Here is a 12,448-nt window from a genome sequence, read left to right as displayed (position 1 = left end):
GAGACCCATCATTGTTACTGGTATTTGGCATATTTGGTACGCCACGGGGAGTTTGCCAGACTCTGCCCTGTGGGCAGGCTACATTCGATATCCTGCAAGTTTATCCAAAGTAGGAATGAGATAATAAGACGTCATAAAAAGATGTCCTGATAAGATGTCACGCGGCCGCGAATGCGGCCACGCGGTTCCGGGAGCTGGATTTTATAGTCTCTGAGTCTTGGCCGCTGATGGGATTACATGGCGCCAGGGAGCCAGGTGGTGGATGTGACCCCCGTCTACTGGAATTTGGAGGGTCTGGGTGGAGGATGCTCGACTCCAATCCGAGTAGGCTGGGAGATCTCGGCCCCGGAACCCACGTGGCTTTGTCCCTCTGCCAGTACCTTCATGTGTGCAGAGAGTGGTCTCAGCATGGTGGTGGCTGGTTCTGGAGGTCTTTGGCTGCCGGAGCCCTGGTCGGGGCAGGGAGGAAAGCTCAACCCGCTCCCCTCCAACGGGCCCCGGCGAGGAACAGCCAGGCGCGGGGGCAGAAGACTACACTGTTCTCGTCCGGGAGCTGGATTTTATAGTCTCTGAGTCTTGGCTGTTGATGGGATTACACGGCGCCAGGAGGCCAGGTGGTGGGTGTGACCCCTGCCTACTGGAATTTGGAGGATCTGGGTGGAGTATGCTCGACTCCAATCCGAGTAGGCTGGGAGATCTCGGCCCCGGAACCTGCGTGGGTTTGTCCCTCTGCCAGTATGATAATACACCATTATTGTATGATTGTTATTTTTATTTTGTGTAAAGTACCCTTTGGGACAGTGGAATGAGAACCATAGTAACAATTGAGTATCATCCAAGAACTTTATTACATACTTATATCAATTTTGCCAAAAATCTTCTGAATATTTTTATATCAGAGGAAAGAGTTTCAGATATACTTGTCTAGGTCCCATATCTCATGTGTTATAGACAAGATTCCAACCCTTCTTATTCACAATGTAGCTTAACACCTGAGTTCTTCCTACAGTTCTACATAGTTTCTCGTATAGAGGTGTGAGGGGGCCCCACTTCCTGAAATGGATTCTTGAGGTCCCGATAGTGATACACGTGAGTGTCCTTTGTCCTTTGTACTTCCATGTCTTGCCACCTTTCTCCCTTTAGGCTGCTTGGAAGGTAAACCATGAAAAAAAAAAATGGACACTGCACATTAATACAATTCAGATAACACAGACCCATTTGTGTTTCTTACATTTTAATGAAATTAACTCTCAAACATCCTTCTCCGCATGATGGGTACCCCATATCTTTCCGATATCTCTAAGGAGTTTGAATTTCCTTTGTACATGTATAGACTACTGAACAAATCCACTTTTTAGATGTATTCCCACATGAAATACAGTTTACAAATATGTAAAATTTTGTTACTCATTCAGATATTGGCTTTCTCATCTTCTTCAAGCAAGTGAAACAATGCTTGCCTGTTTTCTTAGTGAATACTGTAAACATTTATTTCTGTCTTTCACTCTAAGTAAGAATTTCCACATTAGGTCTTTTCCAAGCCAATGACAGTTCAAAATCTTTCAGTTGCCCTGTACATTGGATTAAATGCCAGATTTTATCTTTCAGTATTTCCCTTTGAGTCAGGACTCATTCCTGGAACTTTTACCTTCGAGTACTAAGAAGCATTACTACAGGGGCTGGAGCAATAGCACAGCAGGTAGGGCATTTACCTTGCACACAATCTCTGTTTATTTTCTTTTCAGACTGTATAGTTTGCAATACAGATACTAAAAGATTATACTAAAAGATTTACCTACTTTCAGCATTCAGTTCTTGTCCAGAGTGACCATTTCTATTATTGTCATACTGGTCCCTTCTCTATTCCAACTGCCCTTTGCACCCCCACACTCACCTGTGGCAGACTTACAATGGTTTTATTTATTTAAAAAATTGGCATTCTAGTCATACTATTAAGAAAGCTGCTCACTTAGAATGTTTATATTTCCCATAGAATTTTATACTATTGTCTTAAAGCAATGTCATCAGCACAAAAATCATTATGAGAGATATTTGAAATCTACAGGTTAAATAAAGATCACCTGTATGGTAAAGACTCATAGGTTTCCCAACAGTTAGCTTTATTTTCTTGCCTTATAGATCTTGCATCATTGTTGTATCTCAGAGCATAGTGTCTATTCATAATTTGCAATCTTCTCTCAAGTGCCTGAGCATATTCCCTTTTTTACATTGTGTATGGCTTCTTCTAAATTATGTTTACTAATGACAGACCTCCCAGTGTGAGCCCAATCACTTGAACATGCTTGTTCAGTGGTTTGATCAGTAGAAAGTATATTTGTTGTGAATCTCCTAAGCCTTTTAACAGACACTTAACAAACTATGACTATATATAGTTCTGTGCCTAAGATTCATTCATGCCTATTGCCCCTTTTTAATATAATTCTTCAAATAAATATATTTACAAGATACTATATATAACTTATTTTTCTGCCTGATGGAGAGAGAGGGACTCAGAATCTTAAGAAAAAGTTCAGAATTGTTTCATAAATTGCTCTGACTTTGGGGTTATTTTCCAAGGGCAAGTACAGCCCAGGTGGATTAATGTGCCTTCCTCTCTATCATGGAGCTCTTTGGCAGTCATTGTAAGAATTGGTTCCATTCACATGAAATACTTTTGTATGAAATAAGTTGGACATTATGTAAAAATGAAAGCTCACACTGAGAAAATTGTAACCCAAGTGTTATTTGATGAGCTTTATCTCATGAAATAGGCTCAAACCCAATAATTATTTCTAGTAATAATCTTGCATGAAAGGGGTAGAGCATTTGTCTCATGACTCATCTCTTGATCTGAGTTATATTTTCCATAGTGTAGATTGAATTTGGCTGCTTATTTATTTTTCAATATACCATTAAACTCCCATTATCATCCTTATTCTTTAATATGCTGACCACTGTATCCCTTTCCTTACTCCAATAACAAATAAGTAAGCAAAAGAACCAGTTGATAGATGAACACATACTTATATATACATATATATGCATACATACATACGTACAAAGATGATACAAAACATGTTTTATTGTTATACAGGATAAATCATGTCATGCTCCCAACTACCCCCAAAATGTCTTTAGATCTTAACTCAGAGTTCCTATTATTGTTAACTTATTTGAAAATAAGGTCATTGCAAATGTTCAGGTTGAGATCATTATGAAGGTGGCAAGTCCAATGCATGCCCTTCAGAATAATAGAAATTTGCATATACAAGTGAAGCCACAGGGGTCCTATAATGTCAAGGCTTAGAGAGGGCACGCTATCGACTGATGAAGAAATGCCTGGGGATGCCAGACATAGAGACCAGGAAAAATATCTTTCTAAGGATCTCTGAAGCAAGCCAGCTCTCAAAACCCAGAATTGTGAGTCAAACACTTAGGTCAGACTCATAAATAAATCTCCTGGAAGAGAGCAAAACAGAACAATACTCTGCAGAGATGCCTCTAGACCCCGTGTCAGGTTGTCTCATTTGGGGCAACCTGGAGTGGGGTGAGTGGGCCCCCCTTCACACCCCAACAGAGCCCTGGCAGCTGAAAACCTCTAGAACTCAATGGCCATCCTGCTCACAGCTGATCTACACAGACTTGGATAAGCCTTATCCATGAGTGACTTTGCTGAAAAACCCAGGTATGTAGGACTTGTGACTGAATCTCCAGACTCTCACAAGAGTTGGAAATGAGTAACCTCCCTCCATCTTTCTGTGCTTTCTGATAACCTGTAGGTCATACCAGGGAACTGCCTCTGGCACCATATAAGCTCATGATCCAGAGACTCACAAATAAATCTCTCAGAAGAGAACAGTGCAGAATGATATGACACAGGAATGCCTCCAGACCCCAAAGTCATCATTCAGTTAAAAAAATTTAATTAACCTCAGCTGAATATGGGGATGCCAGACATAGAGACCAGAATAACGATATTTAAAATTTTAGAATTCCTGGACCACAAAGATGCATTAGCATCTGCACAACATCTAATACTCTACACCACTGATGCAACAAGAATAGCACACCACATTTAATGGGGTGTAAAGTAGGAGGCAACCAATCTTGGGGAAGAAAAAAATATATATATACATATATTTTCATATATATATGCAAACAAGACTCAACCTTTAATAACATGTTAGTGATCTTGTACAAGGGCTCACTGGCTCTTGGGTGAAATACAACAATCTTCACACACTTTCCTCTAAGGAAACTTTTTAGGATGATTTTAGTGAATTATTCATAACAAGAAATACAAAATAAATTATTTAGATCCTGTTTTTAGGGCAGGGCTTGGGGGTTGGGGTGGAGATATTCAAAATATGGTGGTGGGTGGGTGCAAAGGTGGTGGGATTGGTGTTGGAATATTAAATGTAACAAATTATTGTCAACAGTTTTATAAGAACAAAATAAAAAATATCATTTTAGCCATTAAATTTGCAGAATTTTGTTAGAAAATTCAAAGAAACTGAAACAATTGAGTAAAATATTTTACTGACAATTGAAGAACTGCTACAGTGAGGAAATTGGTATAATATAGTCATGACAATAACAATTTGAATTATTGAACAATCTTCCTCTTTAAATACTTTTCAACCATTTGTATCATTTTAGTATGGGCTGTCTCAATCTCTCTCCTCTCTCTCTCTCCTCTTGTTTTTTTGACGGGTTGCAGAAATAGCTATCTTTTGGGGTGGGTGTGACAGTACAGTGGGTAAGGTGCTTGCTTTGCATGCAGCCAACCTGGGTTTGACCTCTAACACCCTATATGGTTCCCCAAGCCCGGAAGTTATTCCGCAGTACAGATGCTGGAACACTGAACCTGGAACACTGAACCCAGAATACTGTCAAGTATGGCAAAAGAGTGAGAGAGAGAGAGAGAAAGAGAGAGAAAAAAGAAAAAAAAGAAAAGGAGAAATGAAAGAAATGACTGTTTTTATAAATTTCCTAATATTAAGATGTAACTGTCTCTAATTGCTGAACACCAACCATTTCATAGTTTTAAGGCTTCAGATTGCTACATACATTGTTTTAATGAACAAAGAGTATCCACTTTCTCTATCTCTGTTAACTGTTTTTAGCTTTTTGTCTTTCTGAGTATTTCTTTTAAACACTTATATTAAACTGTATGCTCGACTTTTTTACTATGTGATATTCAAGACTTTCTACCCATCTGGGGGTCAGAGAAACGCTCTCCAAAGTCTAGTGTACTCATCTTAAATATTTGAATTAATAACAAGTTCCTCTAAAACTCACAATTAGAGAAGACATCTCTTGTATTAGGGCATGGTTTCTACTCATTAGCTGTTGAAATCTCTTAAATAATACATCTTTTTTTTCCCCAGATTCTGATAGGAACAATTCTCTGATAGTTTTAAAATGTGGAAGTCAGACAGTGTTAATCTCTCAAACTTCTTAGACATTAATTAAAACATAAATAAATCAAAACAGAACTTGTAGTTTTCTTACACTAGTAGTTTGAGAACTTAGGCATTGTTTTCTTTCTACTTTCTTCACTATTTTTCCTTTTTTCACAGCATAACAGTAAGTTTGTAAACCTGTAATTCTTCACTCAGCGAACATTTTTTATTCTGTAACCTTGGCCGTGGTTAAGTACTTGTGAGTCTTCTTTCCTTTTCCAGGTTCATGGCCATTAAAATACATTAGAATGGTAAATGGGGCACCAATCTTTCTGTCACATCCTGTGCCTAAAAAAAAAATCATCCAGGTATTTCCTCTGACATATGCTCCAGGTCAAGAACAATCAGTACACATTAGGGATCATGAAGTAGAAATAATCTTTTATTAGGAGCCAGAAGCTCTGGGTCCAATTTCTAGCTCTGCATTGTATTATATAGGATTTGGGAACAATGCAACCTAAAGAGTTTTTACCTATAAAAAGGAGAAAATAACACATATCTTGTCCTACTATTCTCAACAAAATGGCTCCAATTTTTCTACTTTTCTCTATCTCACTTAATACCACATTGATTATTCTAATTAAGAAACATAGATTTTGGAGTTATAATCCTATTACCTATTCTCACTTATGGTATCCAGTCCATCACCAAATACAGTTAAATATGCTTCTTAAATATTTTTGCAAATTGTCTTATTTTTTCTATCCCTCTTGTCAAAATTCTTGTCCAAGTGTCACACTTGATTGTATGTACCAATAAAATGTTTTTCTAACTTACATAGGTTGCATCTGTCCAACACATTTTTAGGATTATTTTTTATTACATAATTTAGAAGATGAAACTTTTCAAGTTAAAAAAAAAGCTTTTAAATTCCATCTAGAGTAAAAAAACTCTTTATTTACAAAGTTTTATTTCGAGGGCATAGCTAAGAGATGTGAGTTTCTGATTTTGCTTGCCCTGAATATTATTTTAAGAAGATTTTAATTAGATGTCTAGATTTAAGAAGGTTATTTTATAAAAAATTCAGATTTCTAATTAGATGCCTGCATTTAAAATCATATTTCATATAAAATTTGTATTTCCAGTAGCACTGTAACACTGTAGCACTGTCCTCCCATTGTTCATCGATTTGCTCGAGCGGGCACCAGTATCGTCTCCATTGTGAGACTTGTTACTGATTTTGGCATATTGAATATGCCACAGGGAGCTTGCCAGGCTCTGCTGTGTGGATGGGATATTCTCAGCAGCTTGCCGGCCTACCACGGGATGGAGGAATCAAACCTGAGTTGGCCACATGCAAGGCAAATGCCCTACCCACTCTGCTATCGCTCCAGCCCAGTATTTCCAGTATCTCTTGAAAAAAAAATTCATAAAATTTAGTCACATCTTTACCCTTATTGCTTTGGCAGAAAAAAAGTTAGGAAAGAGTAGACATTAAACAATTAAATAAGATACTGTTCCCTATTTGTCACAGTACCATGAACCGTTTTCTTCTAACAGGCCCACTTCATTAAAGTATGTATCAGTCTGGTCTAACAGAAATTTTAAATTAACATTTAGTTTTGGTGAAATTAGGAGGGAGGAGATGGGTTTTTCTAGTTTCTAGGGGGACCTGTAACAATTCTGAATGTTCTTAAATATATAGTATATCTATGACTGCACACACGGACATAAAAACTTTAATTCTTTATTTTTGACAACTTAAAGGAAAAATGATCTTTAGATAACTAAAATTATATGAATATTTTATTTGATAAGAATTTTACTACATACCTACTTGCATTAGTCGGGGTGATAGCATAGCAGGTAGGGTGGTTGCCTTTTATGCAGCCGACCCGGGTTTGATTCCTCTGCCCGTCTTGGAGAGCTACCAAGAGGAATCAAGCTACCAAGAGTATTCTGCCCCCACGGCAAAGCCTGGCAAGCCCATGATGTATTCGATATATCAAAAACAGTAACAATCAGTCTCACAATGGAGATGTTACTGGTGTTTGCTCGAGCAAATTGATGAACAATGGGAGGATAGTGCTGGACAGTGCTGGACCTACTTGCATAACTAAAATATAAATAATTTACAATGTTAATTGTAAAGACAACTAACCAGGATGCAAAGCAATGAGAAATCCTCATTTATTACAGATGGGAATGCAAGATAAAGCATTCATTTTGAGCAATACTTTTATGGTTTTTTATAAAATAAAACAGTTTTTACCATAATACAAAATTGTTCTGCTAAGAGCTATTCACTGCAAACCTCTGTACACTCACAAATATTATATATAAATATTCATAGCATTACTATTATTATTAATGACCATACATGGAAAGTAACCAAATGTACTTCAATGTGTGAGTGGATAAAAATTATGGTATAACCACAGAATAAAATAGCATTAATAATTTTTAAATAATAAGTAATATGATGAAGAGATAGAGATGACTCTTATGTATGTACTTTTTTGGTTTGGGGAAGACCACACCCAGAAGTACTCAGGGATCACTCCTGGCAGCCTCAGGGAACTATATAAGGTACAAGGAATGGAACCCAGGTCAATTGCCTATAAGGCAAATACCCTACCCACTTAACTAGCTCTCTGTCCCTCTTATGTATATATTTTATGTGAGAAATATATCACTGTGACAAGGCTATATATTCTATGATTACAGTGATAGGATATGCTGGAAAAGAAAAAAACCATAAAGTAATAAATTTATTTTCATCTGGAAATATATTCATCATGACCCAGACTGTAAAATCATTTGAGTAAGAGGGACATTTAGATAGATACAACACCAAATTTTTAGGATAGAATGATGAGTTCAATACCTTTTAAAAAAGCTCTGATGAAAAAAAAATCCCACAGATGCAATATCCTTAACAAAATTTTATCAAATCAAATCTAGTGACATATCAAAAACTCACACACCACAATCAAGTGGGATTCATGCCACAAATGCAAGAATGGTTTGGCATACATATATCAATGGATGTAACACACCATATCAATAAAAGGAAATAAGAAAATCATATGATCATATCAATCAATGCAGAGAATGCTTTAGAGAAGATACAATATCCATTCTTGATAAAATCCTTCAAAAAATTATAAAATTATAGTGGAAGGAACTCAATTTTTTTTTCTTTTTGGGTCACACCTGGCTATGCACAGGAGTTATTCTTGGCGATGCTCAGGGGACCATAGGGGATGCTGGGAATCGAACCCAGGTCGGCCATGTGAAAGGGAAACGCCCTGCCTGCTGTTATATTGCTCCAGCCACCAGGAACTCAAAATTTTCACTATTGGCCTCTCAAAATAATCAGAGTCATCTACCAAAGAGAGACTGTCATCCAGGTACAAGAGTGGATTCAAAGCTTAGGAACTAACCTGACGTGTGCCCCCTTTTTAGCTATTGCATTCCAACCCTAGTCATTTTCATTATCTACTTCACAGGCTATGCCTCATGAAGGTAATATTTTTAAAAGATAAATTATATTAACTATATGACTGCCATCCCCTCACTTCCCACCCACTTCTGCCATAACCCTGAAAAGAGAGAAAATTCTCTTGTAGTGCAGGTGACTTACAACTTTCGTGAATACTTACCCAGACTTTCATGAAGTACAAATAAACTTTGACAGTCATCTATTGAAGTAATCAATAGATCAAAACAAGGAAGGATTTATTCAAGAGAAAATTGAGGAAAAGTATACTAAAGAATATGAAACTGATATGGTACTAAAAGGATCGTGAAAACATAGACACTTAGGTGGCACTTAGAAAGGTGAAAATTTTCTTTGCCTGGAAATGTTATAAGAAAATAGTGCAATTTACACAAAGCCTAGTTCTGGGTAGACTATATATATATATATGTATATATATATATATATAATATTGTGCTATATAAACCAAACATTTGATCCATATACACATCCACTTCTTTAACTATTTTATCAGTATAATTAATTTCATAGAAGTTCTTTTTAAACTTCGTTGAATGGTATACCTGGCTTCATAATCCTCTAGTAAACAAGCCATCTCTGGGGACAGATAAGTAATACAGAAGTTAAAGCCTTGCATGTTGTAAGCTCTGTTTCTATCCCTGGCATTGCTTATGGTACCTGAATACTATTGGGAATGATCCCTGAGCTCAGAGCCAGATAAGCTCTAAGCATCACTTGTGTGGCCCAGAAATGCCCCACCCAATTATATACATACATAAGTATATATGTATGTATGTATTTGTATACATATATTCATATGTAATATATATGCATTATATTTGCCCTTTGCATCAAAATATTTCTTGGCTAAAGTTTATCGCCACTTAGACTTTATTTCTTTTGTATGGCTAAGTACTTGCTATACGGTTTATTTAAATGTAAAAATTATATGTAAAAATTTTAAATGTTAACTTTCATGTTGTTTTATTAATAAGAGTATATAATAAATGGATATTGTATTTGTAATTTATTCATATTTTACACATGTTATTTTACACATATTATTTCATATGTTATAAATGAGAATTGCATACTTTTTTTTAAAATGTAGAAGTACTACTATTTATTCAGCCACTGATTAGGCTAATTGAATTGGGCATGAACTCCACCTTACAATTTTTTTTCATTTTTTATAATTTTATTTATTGAATCACTGTAAGAGCAGTTACAAAACTTTCGGGTTTAAGTCTTGGTCATACAATGAAATACCCATCCCTTCACCAGTGCCCATTCTCCACCACCAAAAACCCCAGTATACCCCCATGCCCCAATCTCCCCCTACCTGTGGGGCATATAATTTTCACATTACTCTCTCTACTTTGATTACATTTAATAATTTGACACCTGACCCACCATTATTATTTGGGACTTTACTCAAACACTCAGATCTGCCAAAAAAGGCAACAATAGTCAATTTGTTTTCTATTGCTATTTATGAGTAACATATGATGTTGCGTGGCTGCAGTAGTAGTCACGTGATTTTGAAATTCCAAAATTTTAACAATTAAATTTGAAGGGATTTCTGCCAAAACCTGCTGGGTTCTGAGATTTGTTCCTGAGTCTCTGGGATCTTGGCCATTTAGCAGCTTGATCAGGAGCCAGAGAGGCCGTTTGTGGGTGGTGACTCGGGGTCTCATTGGAACGGGGAGGAAAGGGCCGGCTACACCCCCATCCCATGAAGCCCCATGTGTCTCGTCACTGAGGACCCAAACCTGACTGCCAATGGCCTCTGGAGGATGGCGGCCACCGAGCCACCAAGGGGGAGCAGGCAGAGGGACAGCACCCTTTCTCCCCTGGGGGGGGCCCAGCGACAGTAACCTACTGAGGGGTCCAGACGCATTTCTGCCAAAAGCTGTTGGGTTTTGAGATTTGTTTCTCAGTCTCTGGGATCATGGCTGTTACGCAGCTTGATCGGGAAACAGAGAGGCCATTCATGGATGGCGACTCAGGGTCTCATTGGGACGTGGAGGAAAGGGCCGGCTCCACCCCCATCTCGTGAGGCCCCACGTGTCTCGTCACTGCAGACCCCAACGTGACTGTCCAATGGCGTTTGGTGGATGGTGGCCACTGAACCACAAAGGGGGAGCAGGCAGAGGGACAGCACCCTTTCCCCCCAGGGGTGGCCCGGCCACAGTAACCTACCGCGGGCTCCAGATGTATTTCTGCCCAAAGCCGCTGGGTTTCAAGATTTGTTTCTGAGTTTCTGGGATCATGGCCATTAAGCAGTCTGATCAGGAACCAGAGAGGCCATGCCTCCAATTATATAGCTGAGTTCGAGGTGGTTTGTGGGTGTGTCTCCCACATACCTAACTTTTGGCCCTTTACTTTCTTGGTAAATTTTGCCCCAGGTTTCTGGGGTCTGGCCAAAGGAACAGCAGCGATTTTGGGTTATCTGGAAGTCTGAAGGTGCCATCAAGCTGCTGATGCACTTGCCTCACAAGTACAGATTGACCTACTGGTGGCACCATACCCCCTCCCCCCCAATTGTATACTTTTTAAAGCAATCAGCAGTTTGTGATGGAAAATTTTATATTAAATGGTTTTTCTTCTAATCTTCTAGTATTTCCCGTTGAAGAAACAAGGCAGCCTTTCCTTGGGAGAGGATGGGGCACAGATCATTGCGCTCAGGGGCTACTTATAGCTCAGTGCTTAGAATTTGCTCCCGGTTGTGCTCAGGGGGCCTTATATGGTGCTGGCTTTATATGGAACCAAGGTGAGGTGTAGACAACCCTTAGCTCACTGTCTCTGAGGCCCTAAATAAGGCATTTTTCCTTTTTTTCCTTAGAGCAATTGACTGATGCTGCAAAGCTTTCCATTCAAACTCTTCATTATTAGAAGATGAGTTATCAAGGAATTGTAGCACTGCACTATCTTCCAGTTGTTCATCAATTGGCTCGAGCGAGAATCAGTAATATCTCCATTTTGAGACTTGTTGTTACTGTTTTTGGCATATCAAATACACCACAGGGAGCTTGCCAGGCTCTGTTGTGTGGGTGGGATACTCTTGGTAGCTTGCAGGGCTCTCTGAGAATGATGGAGGAATCAAACCCAGGTCAGCCGTGTACAAGGCAAACTCCTAACTGCTGTGCTATCACTCCAGCCCAGGGAATTAGGTGCCAAAATTTGCCCCCAGTCACATGACTTTTAGGTTTGTTTTTCTTATTTTCTGTATCTGCACAATTTGCATAAAACATGTATAAACCACACTGTGCCTAAGAGGCAGATTTCAAGTAATACCAAACTTTGTGAGTGTGTGGGAGGAGCACTTCCAATGCAAAGAGTTTAGTGATAAATTAAGAATGCCTACAATTGACAGGCCATCTATCATGACTACTTATTTCCCATAAGTCATTTTGCTTTATATGCATTTCTCATAAATAGAGTGCCATTTCTTAAATAAGACCCATATGGGACAAACCCCCAACAACAGACTAGTAGAATAACCAGGAATTAAATCCAAACTTTAGTGTCATACTTTTCT

The sequence above is a fragment of the Sorex fumeus genome, unplaced genomic scaffold, assembly GCF_029834395.1.
Source record: "Sorex fumeus unplaced genomic scaffold, SorFum_2.1 ptg000006l, whole genome shotgun sequence".
NCBI classification, from domain to species: domain Eukaryota; kingdom Metazoa; phylum Chordata; class Mammalia; order Eulipotyphla; family Soricidae; genus Sorex; species Sorex fumeus.
This window is presented reverse-complemented; position numbering follows the sequence as displayed.